Source organism: Malania oleifera, chromosome 6 (genome assembly GCF_029873635.1).
Source record: "Malania oleifera isolate guangnan ecotype guangnan chromosome 6, ASM2987363v1, whole genome shotgun sequence".
Classification (NCBI taxonomy): Eukaryota; Viridiplantae; Streptophyta; class Magnoliopsida; order Santalales; family Ximeniaceae; genus Malania; species Malania oleifera.
Window position 1 is genome coordinate 7,748,545 of NC_080422.1, and position 18,836 is coordinate 7,767,380.

Genomic DNA, 18,836 nt, shown 5'->3' on the forward strand with positions numbered 1-18,836 from the left:
ATACCTTCCAAGGATTCCACTATTTCTGCTCACTTAAATGGGTGGAGCAAAAGCCGTTACAACCTCTCCTTATGGGGCAAGGTAAACCTCAATTCAATTATAAGGCTGATGCCAACTTGTCTCCCTTACGGGGCGGAGACTCTCTAATTCAATTTTTGAGCTGAACTGAACTAGTCTCACTTATGGCGCTGAGACTCCCCAGTTCAATTCCAAGTTGAACCCAACCGATACAATAAAAAAAATTTGTACATATAAAAATGCTTCTAAATACAAGCAGAGATGCAAAACTTTTAATACAAGCACTCTAATATGATATGCAATAATGGTCATTAGAGAAAGGGTGTTTTCTTAAAACAATATTTTCAATCTTTGAGAAATGATGTGTATGATAAAATACTCAAAGATGTGACCCTATTAAAATTTTCTCCTAAAAATATATTTCAATACAAGTATAGGAGAACCTAGGGTTTGCTCTTCAAATAGTTTTTTGCACAAATAAAATATATGTGAATATATATATGATAAATACGTTCTCTGATAAAGATTTTTAAAAATAAAAGTGTTTGGAGAATTTGAGATTTAAGCTCAAGAGTATATGTGCAATAAATACAATTAAAAACAAATACCCAAACAAAATGCCATCTTTAAAAAATATTTCAAAGATTGTAACAAAGAGAGTTAGAGAGTATGAAAAATATAACCCCAAAATAATTTTTGAAATAAAAGAGTATGTGGAGGAACTTTGATTAAGGGAAAATTTTGAGAGAATAATTGTTAATCAAAGTTACTAATTAAACAAATGGAAGAGATATTTATAGTTTTTTTTTTTTTTTTTAAATATAATCGTTAGGGACACGCTCAGTATTATTAGAAAAGTTTAATTAAATTTTAACCCCAATTACCGCAGTTAAGTCTTGACGACCTGGGAGGTTTGGTCGCCCGATCCTTAGTGCCGGTCACTCGAATAAACACAAAGCCTGTATTGGGTTCGGTTTACCGTGGGGAGAACCGGTTGGCTGGGACAGGGCAATTTCCCAAACCTTCGTAGGTTCGAGCACTCAGTGCATGGTTCGGTCTACCGGTTCATAAGGTTCGGTTGCCCGGGGCCTTTTTGAACTACAAGTTTGGTCACCTGAGGACAGTGGAAAAGTCAGAGACCAGGGTTTGGTCGACCGTGGAAGCTATGTTCATTTTTCGTTCGGTGGCCAACGGTAGCTTTAGTCGACCAAGGGCTATAACGCATAAAACGGTCAGTCGCTCGAGGCTTTTATTTAAGCCTAGAAACCCAACGTCAGTCGACTGAGCCCTAAGGTATGTGTATGGCCTATCTGAGCATTAAGTCATATCATGCAAGATGCATGCATTTATTACATACCAAAGTATAAAAATTTAAATGCAATTACAATAAAGAATAAACGTCTTCTTCTTCTCCTTCTTCTTCTTCTTCTTCTTCTTTTTGCTCTTCTCTTCATGGAATATGCCAAGCTATTATGTGGACTTTAAGTTCTATCTTGGCTTCCATTTCTTCTGTATCTTATGTCCGTGCTAACATGTAAACCTGTTCACACAATCAATTTCCACATAAAATACATGTGCTTTGTCAGCATGAAAATAGAGATCGGACTCAAAAAGTTTACAATCTCCCGCTTTTTTATGATGACAAACACACCAAAGCAAAATGAGTACAACCTGAAAAGGCTACCCCTAACAATATACACAATATAAAAGTATAGACAATACAACACTAGCATATCACAAAAGAAGACATTACAAAGATAATGCATTTAAATTTTTGCATTAAATTACAAGCTTAGATAATTGCCCCTAAAAATTTTCCCTTTTAAAAGGTGCCCCCTTTTTGGTTACTAACCCCCTTTTTAGTCATTAACATTTTGCTCATAAACATTCTCCCCCTTTTGGCATTAGTAAAAAGGGTCAAGCTAAGTATAAAATAATTTTATCATTTGAAACAAACTTTGTAAGGAGAACTCCCCCTTTTTGAAAAAAACTTTTATTTATCTTAGAAAAACACTGTAACGACCTGCTTAATTTATTGTATGATTAATCACAATCAATAAAGTGAACCTGAACCCGTTGGTAACAGGGTACACCTGACATACACAGCTGAAACCTAAGCAGCAATAAATATAAATTACATCCATCAAACCATAAAATACATAATACCGAGTCAACTGCAATCCATAGTAATACTGTATTCATATACAAATCCCAAAATATCCAAAAATATTTCTAGGCTCCCACATCAAAATCTTCTGATCTTAGTTCAAAGCTTATCCTCCTAGCGGGGTAGCACAACTAACTCAACAGCGGCCTCGCCCCACCGGTCTTTCTGGGTTTCCAAAAAATTATTTAAGCTGGGGTGATACACCTCTCAGTAAGAGGAAATAAACTAAATACAGCTGTGTGGCAACATGGATAATTAATGCTAATATAGATATATAGTACATTTTGCATACTAGAAAACAATAATCATTTAATAACTGCATAAGCATATACTTTCATATTTCTAATAAATCGTACTATTCATGAACTGTCTAGTATAGCTAATAATACTGAAATTTACCCAGGACGAATAGCTAGCTGATGTCATGTATGCCCTATGACGGGTTGTGTAGTTTGAAGGCGGGATCCGACAATGGCTGGCCGACTACTTCCAGTCAAAAATGTCTGTAAGTACGATAGGCCCGCCATACCCTAGTCTGCACTGTCAGGTGGTCGTCTACAACTCTACACTGAAAGCCACATTGACTATTCATCTCCCACCCCCTATACTAGCAGGGGCGGTTAGCACAAATCTGAAAGATAATAATTTGATTTGTACAGCTACGGTACGTGCTCCTGTAATTGAACTGAACTATCATTTGGGTTTTGATAATATATAATACATGATAATATACAGTTTGAAATAAGAAGATTGATAGCATTTTCTGTAATAACATAAATACATACAACCTTGCGCCGATTACTTTCATATATGCGGCCTTGCGCCGAACATTTCATAAATACGACCTAGTGTCGAAATCATACATAATACATAGCCTTACGTCGACTATCAATCACGGCCTTGCTTCGAACATTTAATAAATAATTATCTGAATAGACATGTTATTTATCATGTATTATAAAATCATAATGTACTGCATTATTCCATAATTTCTGAAAACATACTTTATCTATAAAATTGCCTTAACATAATATTTTTCATATAAAATAATATTCATGCCACACAATGCTGAATGTGACCATATATTCTACACTAAAATTATATTTTCTGGAATTTTATACTAATACATACATTTCAATATAATAGTAGTATTTTTCCCAAATAAACATTTTCTCAATAATACTCAAATGTAATACATGCTTTCTGAACATAAATCTACTAGTCATTTAATAGTATTTTCATGGAAAAGTAACTCCTTTAGTTTATTCTCTTACCTGATTTCTAAAAAGAAACCCCCCTAAAATACACTCGTCCTGCATCCACAGGGTTCCCCATTCAATACCCTAAAATCAACATTTTTTAGAACTAAACTTCAGTATTTCTTCATATACAACATTTTCTATAACTATGGAAAGACCAAATTTTGAGTAAAAAATCTTACCTTAAACTAGAGATGAATTCCAAAGTAGTTCCACCGACGATCCACTCCGGTAGGTTTACAGAGAACTTCCCCATGAGCATCGTGGTGACTTTAGATCATCGAACCAGCGAGAATCCGGCCCGAGATCTTAGAGAGAAGGAAGGAGGGACGAATGGAGGAGAGAGAGAGAGAGAGAGTTTGAGTGTCAATTTTCAGCCCAAAAATGAAGTTTGGGCTATTTATACACTAGCCTTCGTCAACGAGTTACGTCATTTCGTCGACAGGGTCACGAAGGTGATTCGTCGATGAACTCTCACCCCTCGTCGACAAAATTTAGGATCGCCAAAACACCCTCTCGGTATCTTCTTGTTGATGAGACACGTCCTCGTCGACGAGTCCCTTATATACTCTCGTCGACGAATCCCCTGTGTTCGTCGACGAGGCTCTGTTCAATTATTTTCTTTAATTCCTTTTTCTTATTCCATTATCTAAATACCATAATTTCCTAGGTCACTACACTCTCCCCTCCTTATAAAATTTCATTCTCGAAATTTATTATTCATATAACTCATCATCCCTTAAAGATAAACGGTCTATTTATTTTATTACTTACCCTCACTTATGGTTACATTTCAAGTTCTGAGAGATTACATACATAAATTAAAATAAAATTCTCTCAAAACTAAAAAACCATTCATAACTAAACTATTACATGTACCTGCAAAAGAAATACTACATATTTACTTACATTTTCCTCGTTACATTTGAACTTTTTGGAACAATTGTGGGTATTTCTATCTGATCTGATCCTCAAGCTTCCAAGAAGCCTCTTCTACTGCATGATTCCTCCATAAAACCTTTACTAGAGGAATCTTCTTATTATGTAATTCCTGTTCTTTTCTATCCAGAACTTGTACTGGCACCTCCTCATAGACTAGCAAATCACTAAACTCTAATTCACCATAACTAATTATATGAGAAGGGTCTGGGACGTATTTTCTCAACATGGAAACGTGGAATACGTTGTGCATCCTGGATCGATAAACCTAGGGCTAAGTTTACCCTTCCTTTCAAACCTCATAACCCCTTTTAACGGAACTATCTTTAAAAATCCATGATCACTAATATCAAATTTTAATTTCCTGTGGTGATTATCAGCATAATTCTTCTATTGGCTCTGAGCTGCACTGATTCTATCTCTGGTGAGGCAAACTTTACCGTACACCTGCTACACAAGCTCTGGTCCCACAACTCGCCGCTCACCCATCTCGTCTTAATATAATGGAGAACGACATCTCCTACCATACAGTGCCTCAAATGGTGCCATACCAATGCTGGCCTGATAACTGTTATTATACGTGAACTCTACTAGTGGCATGAACAGAGTCCAAATGCCCCCAAAGTCCAGTACGTACACTCGAAGCATATCTTCTAATATTTGTATCATCCTCTCAGTCAGTCTGTCTGATTGAGGATGGAATGCCATGCTAAAAGACAACTGAGACCCTAGAGCCTCCTGCAAACTCCTCCAGAAACGTGACGTGAAACGCAGGTCTCGATCTAACACTATGGACATAGGCACTCCGTGAGAACGAACTATCTCTTGAACATACACCTCTGATAGACGGTTAAGGGAATAGTTGATATTGATAGGTAGAAAATGAGCGGTCTTAGTCAACTGATCTACAATCACCCAAATCGCATTCTGGCCATGTGACGCCGATGGCAGCCCTAAAATAAAGTCCATGGATATATGATCCCACTTCAACTCTGGGATAAATAACGGCTGCAACTGACCTGTTGGCCTCTAGTGCTCAGCTTTTACTCGCTGGTACATCAGACACCACGCTACATACTTGGTAGTTTCCTTCTTCATACCACTCCACTAGTAAAACTCTCACAAATCCCTTTATATTTCTATACTGTTGGGATGAACTGTATACAAAGATTTGTGAGCCTCCTCTAAAATAGTCTTCCTGATGTCAGCATCAGTAGGAACACATAACCTAGAACGGAATCATAAAGTTCTGTCATTTGACAAACAAAATTCCTCCCTTTGACCATTCTGCAGTCTGACTAATACCTATGCTAATTCTAGGTCTTCTTTCTGAGCATCTTTAATTCTTTCCTGCAGAGTAGGTTGTACCACTAAACTGGCGATACACATTGGAGGATCACTTCCTACCAACTTAATGCCAAGTCTCTCCAGATCCATCATGATCAGATACTAAATCTCCATAGCTGCTAATACTGGTCTCGCAGACTTCCTGCTCAACGCATCAACTACCACATTTGCTTTTCCTCGTTGATAACTAATGGTATAATTAAAATCTTTAATAAGTTCTAACCACCTTCTCTGTCTCATATTCAGTTCCTTCTGGGTGAAGAAATACTTTAAAATCTTAAGGTTGGAGAAAATTCACATCGCTCGCCATACAGATAATACCTCCAAATCTTCAATGCATGTACCACTGCAGCTAATTCAAGATCATGGGTAGGGTAGTTCCTTTCGTATTCTTTCAACTGCTTGGAAGCATACGCTACTGCTTTACCATGCTGCATCAGTACGCAACCAAGTCCTTTTATGGACGCATCACTGTAGATAGTATAACCCTCACCCCCTGATGGAATGATCAGCACTGGTGTCGTGACAAGTCTCTGTTTCAATTCTTGAAAACTCTGCTCACAGTTTTTGTCCCATTCAAATATGATGTTCTTCCTAGTCAGTCGTGTCAGAGGCCCTGATAAAGCTGAGAATCCCTCAATAAAATGACGATAATAACCAACTAACCCCAAGAAACTCCTAATTTACTAGGATCCACATAAATTCCATTCCCTGAGATAACGTGCCCCAAAAACACAACTTTCTCGAGCTAGAACTCACATTTACTGAATTTAGCGTACAACTTCTTTTCCCTGAGCATCTGCAAAACTTGCCTTAAATGCATCTCATCCTCCTCATAGCTCCTCGAGTAAACTAGTACATCATCAATAAAAATAACAACAAATTGGTCTAAAAATGGATGGAAGATCCTATTCATCAAATCCATAAATATTGTAGAAGCATTCGTCAGACCAAATGACATAACAAGGAACTTATATTGTCCATACTTGGTCCTGAAAGCCGTCTTTGACACATCTTCTATCCTTAATTTTACCTGATGATAGCCTAATCTGAGGTCAATCTTAGAATACCCCTGTGGACCCTGGAGCTGGTCAAATAAATCATCTATACGGGATAGAGGATACTTGTTCTTGATGGTCACTTTATTAATCTCCCTATAATCTATGCATATTCTCATAGACCCGTCCTTCTTTTTCACAAATAATACTAGAGCTCCTTATAGGGATACACTAGGTTGTATGAAACCCTTATCAAGTAAATCTTGCAACTGATCTTTTAATTCTTCTAACTCTGCTGGCTCCATTCAATATGGTACTTTAGAAATCGGCGTTGTACGAGCCACAACACCTTGTCGATGAGTTCATGAAGGAGGTTCGTCGATGAGAACTTGACCCCCATCGACAAATTTTAGATCCAGGAAACAACCCTGTTGGTAAGTTCTCGTCGACGAGACACACGTCCACATCAACGAGCCCAAGAAGCCAATTCGTCAACGAGAACTCAGCACTCGTTGACGAGACCCTGTTGAATCCCTTTTTCTCTCATTTCTCTTATTATTTAATTACCATAATCCTTTGAGTCTTTACAATATGCTAGGTCTAGCCTACGGGCTGCACAACCTGTCATGGGGGGGAAGCATGTCGTAGTAGTGTGTGAATGCGTGACGACACTAATTGAGCAGTCCAAGTAGCATCTTTTAGGCATATATGAGCATATTTACTATAAAATGGGCTATATTGAGTTAGCAGTATTTTATTATGAAATTATGGGTTTTGTCGACAGATATATTGCAGTACTGTTTTTAGAATGCCAGTTAAATGTATTTAAATGTTAATAGTAATATGTGTACATGACAGCTCATGCTAACCACACACTGATAATAATATAATTCGTCTTACTGGGAGGTGTCTCGCCCTATCATACAAATCATGTTTCAGGTCCTTCGAGGGATTGAGTCTAGCGTACCACCAGGCTGGTGATAGACAGTTGTTAGATATTGTCAGAGCTGGTGAGACATAGATATAAGTTTTTATGCTTTTGGGGTTTATAATATTATGATATGGATTTGGGATGTAGTTGGAATAGTTAGAAACTCTGGTAAGTGTTTGATGTATTAGAAATTTTTCCGCTATATATGTATATGATGATTAGGATGAAATACTCATTTTCCCTTGTTAGGGCGGGTTGTATTTATTTATGGTATCAGAGAAATGTGTATGTTATGTTTTAGAAGCACTCCAGGCCCCAAGTATAGGGTTGGGGCGCTACAAGGTATTTATAGTTTTTCTGAAAAATATAACTGTTAGGGACACGCTCGGTATTATTATAAAAGTTTAATAAAATTTTATCCCCAATTACCTAGTTAATTCTTGGCAACTTGAGAGGTTCGGTCACCCGGTCCTTAGGGTGTGTCGCTCGAACAGGCACAAAGCCTATATTGGGTTCGGTTTGTCGTGGGGAGAATCGATTGGCTGGGACAAGGTGATTTCCCAAACCTTCGTAGGTTTGGGCGCCTGGTGCATGGTTCGGTTTACCAGTTCATAAGATTCAGTCACCTGAGGCCTTTTTGAACTTCAAGTTCGGTCACTCGAGGATAGTTGAAAAGTCAGAGACTAGGGTTCGGTCGACCGTGGAAGCTATGTTCATTTTTAGTTTGGTCGCCCGAGGCTTCAGTCAACTATTTGACTTTTTGGCCAACAGTGGGTTCAGTCCACTGAGGCCTATTAACACATAAAACGGTCGATCGCCCGAGGCTTTTAATTAAGCCCAAAAACCCAACGTTGGTTGACCGAGCCCTAAGGTCAGTCTATATGGCCTATTTGAGCATTAAGTCATATCATGTAGGATGTATGCATTTATTATATACCAAAATATAAAAATTTAAATGCAATTACAATAAAGAATAAACGTCTTCTTCTTCTTCTTTTCACTCTTTTCTTCATGGAATACGCCAAACTGTTATGTGGGCTTTAAGTTCTGTCTTGACTTCCATTTCTCCTATATCTTAAGTCTGTATTGACATGTAAACTCGTTCACACACTAAATGTACACATAAGATACATGTACTTTATCAGCATCAAAACAGAAATCAGACTAAAAAAGTTAACAACATAAAATATAAATATTCAAGTAATAACAAAGTAAGAGATTCCACAGCCAAATTTATTTATTTTTATGTATTAAAATATGATTATTTTACCTCTTGATTTTTACAATAAAATAGCGAATTTGTCCTCTATTTTTTTTTTCACATTTTAATTGCAAAAAAAAAGTTAAAAAATAAAATTATTATTTTAGCATGTGAAAAATAAATATGGAGTGCCAATTGAGTTAAATTCTTCTTTTCTTTTCTTCTTTTTTTAATGTGTGTTTTTTTTTTTCTTAAAAAAATAGATCTCTTTGAGATTTTAAAAATCTCATTGATCTTTACTAAAATTTCAAAAATCCTAAAATCCTTCCTTGATATTTAATTTTTGTGACACTTATATCTCTAAAAAAAAATTAATTTTTTTGGGGTGAAATGTTAGTATATTAAAAACCATGTGAAGGGAGCAAACTCTTTAGAGTAAGGGTGAGCAAACGGTCGGTTTGATCAAATTTGGTTAATTAACCGAATTAACCGAAATTTTTGGTTGATTAATACTATTAACTGAGTAGACCGAATAGCTAGACCTCATCGAACCGAACTCGACCGAATTATCTTTTCGGGTAATTTGGTTAACCGAATTAATTTAAAATTAATTTCTAAAAACAAAATATAATTGTACATTTTTTTTTTACCAATTCCAGCTTAATTAAGCACCTCATCTATTAATTTTATTAATAAAAAAGATATTTTACTATTGAACTATAAGAGTAGAATTTACACTATTATTTTACCCATCATCAGCTTAATTAAGCAGCTCTTAATATATACTAATTTACATTTAAAATTTAATTAATTATTAAATCGATTAATTTGGTTAACTGAATTAACATTCTCTATTAACCGAACCAATACCCGATTAACCGAACTTTGGTGAATCATAACCGAACCGGCCGAACCTATTTTCTTAACCGAACAGAACCGACCAATTTCGGTCGGTTAATTCGGGTTTCCTCGAATTATGGTCTCCCCTACTTTAGAGTATAAGCAACTAACCTTGCTAGAAAAATAGAGGTTGGGAGATTCGACAATCTTTGGATCATCCTATTACAACAATTTTCTCTCACATTTCTAAACATAGACATTCTCCCTCTAATGTCTTTTTTTGTCAAGGCTACAACTGTCCGAACTGAATTACTATTTCTAGCTAATTTTCTATTGTTTCGTTCCTTCCATATGTGATAAATAGCAGTGTTAAATGATGTCTTTAACAGGTTGTCAGCAAAGGAATTTGTTTTTGTGGCTGAAATGATCCAATCCAGCTCTTGAGTCCATCCACCAGTTAATCTGATAATACTATTAGACACAAGAATGCTTCTCCAAATTTCCATTGTCCAACTACAATTGAAGAATATGTGCTCAACACACTCCTCCTCAGCATAACATAAAGGACAGTAGGAATTAATCTGATCATTCCAACAGCGGATTCTATTTGTAGTAGCTAGTTTGTTCTTGGTAGCAAGCCAAACAATGAAGTTGTGTTTGGTGATCGATCCCCTCCAGATCACATTAAACCAAATCACCTTCTCACCGAGATTGGCCAGCAACTTATAACTTCTAGCAGTTGAGTATTCTTGGTTATTCAAGATAATCTCTCGTAGAAGAAATCTGGCTTTAAGAACACTTCTCCAACACCACAACATTGGGCCTTTCACATCCAAGTCAAGCAAAGGGCTATCCCTGCATTTATTAGAGTTTATCCATCTGCACCATAGAGAAGATTGGGAGAGGTAGTGAAGTTTCCATAATAGCTTACCTATCATGGCAACATTCCACAGGTTCAAATCAAGAAGGCTCAATCCACCATTCTCTTAGGCAAGGGGACCCCTTATCCCCTTACCTATTTGTGATGGTCATGGAGACTTTAAATAGGCTGCTTCAAAAAAGAACTGCTAGACCTGATTTTGTCTTCCACAAAGGCTGTAAAACTCATAAGATAACTCACCTCTGCTTTGCTGATGATCTGATTTTATTTGCTCATGGGGATATTAATTCTGCTCTCATTTTGGTGGATGCACTTGATGTTTTTTCTGCCCTCATTGGTCTGCAATTCAATCCTAGTAAGAACCAAGTTTACTTTTCTGGTTTGACTACCGTTGAAAAAGATTTTATCCTCGATCATCTTCCTTTTCAAGAAGGGACCCTGCCCTTTAGATATTTGGGTGTTCCTCTCATCACAAAAAGACTCTCTACTTCTAACTATAAAACTTTATTGGACAAAGTTATGAATAGGATTGAAGGATGGGCTTCCAAGAAAATTAGATACAATCATATTGGATGCAAATCTATCTCCTATCGAAACAAACTATCTACGATATCAATAAAATGATTAAGAGATTCTTATGGTCTGGTTCATCTCAATTGAATAGAAAATTTTTACTAAATTTAAGGAGATGATTGTATCATTTTAACCAATCTTAAAATGGTATGTAAAATTTTGAAATCTCGGTGAAAGTTCAAAATATTGTTGAAATCTCCAAACCTAAAGAAAGGTTAATACCTTTAACTTTTTTTTTTTTTTAGGCCAACTAGCCAAGGAGTATAACCACACGACTGCTTACATCCACATGGCACAAGAAAAGAAGCAGGGAATATGAATAACTCGCTGTCATCTTGTTTATTATTATTATAACTAAGATTATTATATATAATTAAATCAATTTATGGTTGTCTGAGCCCTGCCTTTCCCTTAGCTATATAAAGCCCCTTCTTTCACACGCTGCTCCGCGAGTTGCAGCTTCCTTGAGGAGTCGGCAGTGATAATAGAAGCTCCATCCCCTCTTTAATATATATGCGCGCGCGCACACACACAGACAGACTTATATTTATCTTCGCTGCCCTTTTTAACTTCCCGAGCAGACTTCACTAGCTCCCTTTTAATATTGATATTTTTATTTTTATTTCTTGGTTATTTGATGATCATATCTGCCAAGTTTTTGAATATATATTATTTTTGCCCTTTCTTCTTTGTGATCCATCCATGTATATGAATGAGATATACAGTACTGTTCAGATGGGGCGATCTGTGTACTTGCCCAGATGAAACTTGCAGTAGATCTAACTAGCTAGCTAGCTAGCTAGCTAGCTTGTTGTGTTTGTATGAAAGTCGCGGCAGCTGTTTCTTGTGCATATTTATATATATTTATATGTGCGAGTTTATGTATGTATGTGTGATTGGGAGATGGGGAGTAGGTGAGGAGAGAGCTTTCTTCAGTCCACTTAAGGGTGGCGGTAGGATTTAATTAGCTGCCGACTCATTCATCCAAATGCTGAGTTACGTTGAAATTAAGCAGGGAGGAATATATGGATGGATCCATGGGAGAGAGACAAACCCAGTAAATGAGTGAATGATGCGGGAGACAAATTGAATCTTAGGCTTCCTCTACTTGGACTGAAGGGAGCTCCCTATTCTGCTCTTTCTATTTATTTCATTTATTACTTTCTTCATCTCTACTCGAACTTCGTCAATCTTACCCAAAACACTGGTATAAAGGTAACTTAATTACAGGTTTTATTTTTGTTTTTGTTTGAAAGGCAAGTAGCTAGCTCTTTGGTTTTATGCAGGTTATTCTCTTTGTGAACTGGGAGATAGAGCAATTTGCAAAAGATTGTGTGCATGCGTCTATTTGGTAGTTTTTGTGCCTTTGTATGTAAACAAATCTGTGTGATTTTCTATCTTCAGTATATTTTGGTTCTCTCATCAGTTATGATATGTTATGAATCACATGAGACTTGAGAGTTGCATCTATCAACTAGTGTTCAAAAGGGTTATCTGTCATTTTAAATTGGGATTTTTCTTTCCAACTCAGAAAGAAGTAACCATTTCCAGTGATTTTTGCAGTCTGAATCCTCAAGTTGGGAAAACAATTGAGGATTTAGGGTTTTTCTTCAACCTGCTAGCTGCTTGAGTTTTGTTTTGTTTGTGGAAGTCAAAGGGGCAGCGCATGACAATAGCTTCTTGGGTTCTGCTCTGCAACCGCAACAAGTTCCCAGGATGTGTCTCGCACAGTCCGTGGTGCAATTACCGAAATGTCCTCTCCTGAAGATCCAACCTGCCCATGGTGCAATTGAGGAAGGGAAATGGCTGGGAGAGAACTACCCCTTGTGTTTTTAGGTCTTTTCTCATTTGCCCACTTCCTTTTTTGGTGTTTCTTGCTCTAAACTTGAGAACCCATCTTTTATTTTTCCTTTCATCGAAAATCTGTAATTTTGTTCTTCCCATGATATGGGGTATTCTCATTTTATTCACTTAGCTTTACCTTTTGATCATAGTGTTGTGTAAATTAGAAACAGACGAGAAATTGGTTGTGTTCCTTAATATGGAAGTAGTGGAACCTAGTATTTTTTCATCTCCGCGACTTCTTGTTTGCTGGCTATATAGTTTTGTGCATGTTGATATTACATGTAGTGCTTTCAACTCAGTTCCCACGGATTATATGTACCTTAATGAGAAGAGAGGCAAAGCATTCAACACACCACCAAGAAACTGCAGCCTAGTCATTTCACAATAAAGACACTCTTTGAAAGGAGAACCCTAAGATTTAAAATGGCAAGGGACAGAAACAGTACTAGAACGGAGAACTGAGGTGTTTAGATTGTTGCACTTTCATACTTTTTTTTAATTCATCTTATTATGAAAACAAAAAAAGAAGCCAAAGTTAGGATGAAACAGAAGGGAGTTTGTTGCTCATTTTCTCCATCAATTTGGCTGTTCTTTGAAGCTTGAATTAAAGCTCTCTTACTTAACGATCAGCTAAGTTAAGGATCTTGCAAGGCCTTTTCTTCAAGTGGCTTTTGGGTTTTCCACAACCAAACAGCTGCTCTTTCTCATGCTATGATTGATGAGCACTGCACCATCTTTAGCAAACACAAATGCCATTGTTTCTTGTCATTGTTGTTTTTGTGTTGTGTGGTTGGTAAAAAGGGACTTGCTGAGGTGTCCATCCCCTGGTGGTGCTACCTGTGATCCAAGAAATTTTGTACTGCAAGAGGAGTTGGGATATTTACTCACATGGAAATTTGATGCTTAAATTTATATTTTTTTGGGTGAGAAAGCTTGATTTTCCTTTATTCTATGGGGCCTGAATGTCTCAACCCATTTGGAAAAAGGCTAAGCATTCATGATATAGATTTCTTGATCACAATGTCAAGTCCAGCATCATTCAGGGATAGTAACGTGAAGCATAATGGACAAATAGATTAAATTTGGCTGTCGCAAAATAAATGTGTACACACACACACACACACACACATATATATATATATATATATATGAATTTATATATATTTGTGTGTATAATATATTCGTGTATCTTCTCAGAAATTTTGTAATAGCATCACTAGTGTTTTGCTTCATGCTGATCTCAAGAAAAATGGAAGAGGGAATGAAGGGAAGTTTCGCTGTACTGCTAGTGCATGCTTGGAATATTTGGTGTGAAGAGTATGTGTTAAATTTGGTTCTCTACAGTCTGGTCTAATCAATTATGGAAAAATGAGTGTCGCTCTTTGCACAAAGCTCTAAAGCTCTAAAGCTCACTCTGGTATCGTGCAATGAGATGTACTCGATTGCCTTGTATGTTTTCGATGGCATGAAATTTGCTTAATGGAAGTTTTAAGAGTTAAAAGTAATTTTTGCATTATTATTATTATTATTATTTAAGTGCTAACTATTTTCAAGTTTCCCAAAGTGACTTAACTAAATTACACCTCGACTTTAGCCTTGAAGGGATTCTAACCTTGACGTTCAATATTGAGGGTTGGGTGAGCATAGGGATCTGACTTGTTTATCAAGTATATGATTAAGTTGTATAATTGAATAACCTGTATTTTTTACTTATAATTGTGGGCAGTTAAGACAGTAATTATATTGTTTTCTTTTTTGCTAGACCTAAGGAATTCTGTAGTTTGGCAAAAGTATATTTTAGTTGTAATCTTTTCTTTTATGAATGAATTAGTTGTTGAAAATATTGGAAGTGTTTTCAAGTTTAATCTAATAAGTTTGAGCTTTTAGATAGTTTGATTTTTTAGATAAAGATTTGTTTTTCTTCAACCAAAAGAGTCTAGAGTTTGATCCTTAGTGCTCCTGTTTTCTTCAGTTAAAAAAAAAATAAATCAAAATTTTAGTATATGATATTGTGCTCCATCAACTCTTCCAACCCATTAGAATTATCCTTAAGCTTTATTCATTTGTAGCTTTTAATTGAATTAGTTCTTTAATACCAGGAAGTGTACTTGAAAATGTCACATGTAAAAATTTTACAACAGATGATTTCTCGATTTTAATATGGTGGATGACAAGTCAATTTTATAACAAATCATGGAATACAAAATATTAGTAAACAATGTATTAAAGGAGGGAAGCAACAAAGACGAGAGTTACTAAGTTGGGGCATTTATTAGAGAAGTACCTCCATCTTAGGACTACAAGGAGGACCTAAAACACAACTATAAGGAAATGACCTTATAGGGCTTGATTGTGCACTTATGGGTCAGGTCCAAAACAAATTTTGTTGAATCTAAGGCTAAGGAGGAAAATTATTACAAAGGGAAAGGATCTAAGAAAAGATTTTCTAAGGAAATTAACCATATAAGAATGTTAAGTACCAAACAAGGAAACCGTTTCATGGGAGACTAGGCAACTATGAGTTCAAGAAAAAAGAAAGGAAATTGCAAGACCTGGAGGCGAAGGACGCTGATCCGTAAGTTTGGTACCGCACCAGGGGGTTTGAAGGACTTGTTGGTGGCAGGAGTTCCTACATAATTAAAAAAATAAAAAAAATAAAAAAAAAAATGAAAGGAAATTGCGTTGTTTGCAATAAGCCAATGCACCATACAAGGAAATGTAGATTCTAAATGACTTAGACTACAACGAAGTCACAGGTCAATGTGATGAATGTTGAGGAAGTCATAGTAGTTGAGGTTTTAGAATTCAACTTGATTTTGATTGGGAAAAATTAGATGGTAGACACTAGATCTAAACACATCTACAACTTGAGAGAAATGTTCACGGCCTATATATCTATAATAGGTAATGAGTTTGTCTACTTAAGAGACTCAAGGACCTCACTAGTGGTAGGTAAAGGTAAATTAAGAGACTCAAGGACCTCACTAGTGGTAGGTAAAGGTAAAATACACCTAAAACTTATTTTGGTAAAGCACTTCAGTTGAATGATGTCTACCTTGTCCTTGAGATCAAGCGCAACTCGGTGTCTAGATCTCCACTCAATAAATTAGTACGGATAAAAGTGGTTTTTGAGTCAAATAAGTTTGTGTTCAACCGTAATAAAGCTTTTCTTCGACAAAGGGTACTTCAATAATTGTCGGTTTGCAAATATCTTGCTCATTCTGATTGAGAATTCAAGCACCTTTAATTACGTTCATGTGATTTAATTTCCTAATTTATGGCATGGTATTAGGTCATGTTAATATCAAATCTTTGAAAGGAATGGAAAGTCAGGACTACTTAATAAACTTTCAAGAATCAACCAACATAGTGACTAGCCAATCGTCGATAATTATTTTACTCATTGGTATAGGGAAGGGCCTCATTGAATGGAGCCAAAATATTCGGAGTGGAAATCGAATGATGCCTCAATGTACGTCTATCACACTCAAACAAATCTTGAACTAGTATGGTAGTCGACCTGATCTCATTTTTAAAAAAAATGTGAAATATATGTAGAGTAAAGTTTGTGAAAAGACGTTTTAAAAATGTTTTAAGAGAAATGAAATTACTAAGTCTTATCGATTTAAGAGATTTTAAAAATAATATAACACGATGTAGTAAAAAAATATTATATTATGTTTGTACATAATCTTTTAAGATTTGGTAAATTTTATCGTTTGAAACTAAGCATAAGACATTTGATTATTTTGTAAAATTTTAAATTGAAGTTGAAAATAAATTGAGTAAGAAAAATAAAAGGTTAAGAACTACTTGAGATCGTGAATATGATTGTACTATATTTGATAGATTTTGTGAAGATAGTGGTATACTCGATAAGGTGAGAACGCCTTATACACCATAACAAAAATATGTTGTTGAAAGGAAAAAGCAGGAGATGATGAATGCTTATAAATTAGTTTTGGGATGTGCTAGGGCTTGCGGAGGCAGCCCATTTATTTGCAATATGTCAAAATTGAAATGTGCTCCAAGTAGAAGGATTACTAAAACTCCACTTGAGTTGTGAAGAAGCTTCACACTTACCTTAAAGTTTTCAAAATGTAGCCATGCTTAGCTAATTAATGCAAGAACACCTAAAAATAAGAGAACGAAAATAGGTCCTAAAACATCTCCTTGTGTATATATCACTAGTTCTCCTATAAATAGTGTGTTCTATATGTTCATATTAAACAAATGAGATCCATTCAATGAGGCCCATATTCTGATTGAGTAGGTACAATTAGAAAATTGGTAAAGATTACTCAACTATAAGGTCCATGTTATTTAGATACTTAAAACGAATCATGGACCGTGGTTTGAATTATAGTGAATATCTAGCAATACTTAAGGGTTTTACTAATGTCGATTGAATACATTAGATAACTTCATTGAATTTTAACTCCACCCACAAATACATGTTCACTTTGAGTTGGGGTGCAATATTTTGGAGATATGTCAAGCAAACTTGTAAGGTAAAACCTAGTAGAGTCGGTTTATTGTCTTAGAGAAAAGAAGGTCATGAAGCTAATTATTTTAAAAACTCTTTTAATTAGTATACCTATATGAGAACAACCAATTCCACCGATTGAGATACATTGTGATAGCCAAACTATGACAACTTGAACTAAGTGTAGTAACAACCCAACTCATGAAAATGAAAGATCTGCAGATCTAGGTTCAATGGGTAAAAAATAAGTTATTTGAATGATAATGAGAGGGTTTTATCTCTATCTCTTTTTTCCATGTTATAATAGTGCTCATTATAACGAATGAGATTGAAATTTTTTTTTTAATAAATGCATAGCTACGGTGGTCTAGTTGTGGGATACATTTAATGGAACCCACTTTTGTAGTCTTTAAAGCACTTAGGAATTATTTTCATAAGATGTGTAATCGAGAAAATGTACCAATCCAAAAACTTGATCCTAATTTAACTAAGTTATAAAGAAATTAAAAAAAAATTCAAATTAATTAATTTTATAAAAATATATTAATTGATAGTATCTCCATTTATAAATACAAGAAAGAGATTCCTCACTGTGATGCCTATCCGATGGCAAGAGCATGTACCAATAATATTATCTCCAAGAGGATTCCACTTAATTAAAGTTCAAATCCGACGTCAAATGCAATTTCTTTCCCGGCATCCATTTTATCATATGCTAACGTATTTTTGAAATTAAATTATTTTAGTTATTTTATGATATCTTCACAATACTATCTTTAATAATTAAAACAATAAATTATTAAATACTAAAAATGGAAATAACAATATTATTTTTTTATATTAAGATAATATTTGTTAGCGAGATATAACTGTGTGTAAGTACACATCTTGTATGAATTAAACTATATGATCCTAATGTGTGTAAACACCTAATGTGAGTTAACTCATATGATGCAGTTTGTAAGTGTGTACATTGACATATATCATTCACCACTATCTGATCCTACACTTTATCCCTAATTAGTCTACACCTTTATTGTCATGTATGCTGGCTCGTTTGGTTTGTAAAATAGCTATTTTTATCGGAATAAAATATAATATAGTAAAAATTTTAGGAATTTAGGTAATACATATTTTTTTTTTGTATATTCCTTATTATTTCATTCAATATAAAATAAGAGATGAATAAACATTTCTCGGTGAAATATGAGAATAATTATTCTTTGTACATTCTCTGTTATGAAATTGGGTTTTCATAAAAAGAAAAGAGAAAAAAAACCTCGTATTTTGTCAAAAAACCTTTGAAAATGGAGCTTAAAACTTCACATTCTATCCGAAAAGATAGTAGTTCA